We start from the raw sequence: 1,302 nt of genomic DNA on the forward strand, positions 1-1,302 counted from the left end.
AAGAGTTAGATCTGAACATAAAAACAGACAGAAAACAATAGCTTTTAAAAAAACACGAGAATGTATTCAAAGAGGAGTTGGGCAGCCTGAAAGGTATTAAAGCTACCATCCATGTGAAAGCCAAGGCTTTCACGTGACTTTTTTCATTTCTGGTCTATCTGATATGCTATGTGCATGAAAGTACACAAAGAAATAGGCAGACTGTTGAAAGAAGGCATAATCACACCTGTGTAATATGAAGAATGAACAGTGTTATTTGTAATTTGTTACTTCTAGGCGGGATTACTGCAATTCCTTATTATCAGACCATGGTCCTGATTGACTCCTATTGCTAATATTACTGATATTATTGTTATTATTACTATTATTGTTATTACTACTACAGTTACCATTATTACTATTATCATTGCTCATTGTCCCCTATCGTTGTGGCTGTTGTCATTGTCGTCATCTTCTTCTCATGTTCATTATCATCATCAACATCAGTCAGTACTATTAGTGTAGTTGTTGCTACTGTCCTTCTGTCTTTACCTCTGTCCCTATCCTTCTGTATTTGCCTCTGTCTGTCTCTCTGTCTCTCTCTCTCTCTCTCTCTCACACCCCAATTGGTCGAGGTAGACGGCGGCCCACCTGGAGCCGGGGTCTGTCCGAGGTTTCTGCCTCTTAAAAAGACGCTTTTCCTTGACCCCGTCGCCAAGTGCTTGCTCATGGTGGTACTGTTGGGTCTCAGTAAATAATTTTAGAAGGTGTACGGTCTAGACCTGCTCTATTTAAAGAGTGTCCTGAGATAACTTTTGTTAAGAATTGGTGCTATACAAATGAAACTGAACTGAATTGAATAACATAAGGTCATGTGGATGACCTTATGTTATTCAATTCAAATTCAAATGGAGCTCACAATTTCTGATGAACCATTAACAAAACATCCAATAAAGCATATTACCTTATGATCTGACTTAAAAGGGATCTTGCTTTCTGCGGTGATAAGTGGCCTGCTTATACCATAATTCCATGCGATATGGTATCTGCTGTTATACAAAAAATATTAGTAAATATCTGACTTGTATTTCTTGGCATTCAAAGTTAGATTTCTTATTACATCTCAGAAAGGATGAGAACAAAGATTTTATCTTCTTAAACCAACTTTTTTGGCCAAAAATTTCATGGCCAAAGACAGACATGATGAATGTGTATGTTCTGAGAATATTCATCTTCAGCACCTCAGCACTCCCCCACAGACAATTTCAATTCAATTCAATTCAATTTTATTTGTGTAGTGCCAATTCATAATAGAAGTTATCT

Source organism: Morone saxatilis, unplaced genomic scaffold (genome assembly GCF_004916995.1).
Source record: "Morone saxatilis isolate NCDOM2014 unplaced genomic scaffold, NCSU_SB_2.0 Contig17, whole genome shotgun sequence".
Taxonomy (NCBI): Eukaryota; Metazoa; Chordata; class Actinopteri; family Moronidae; genus Morone; species Morone saxatilis.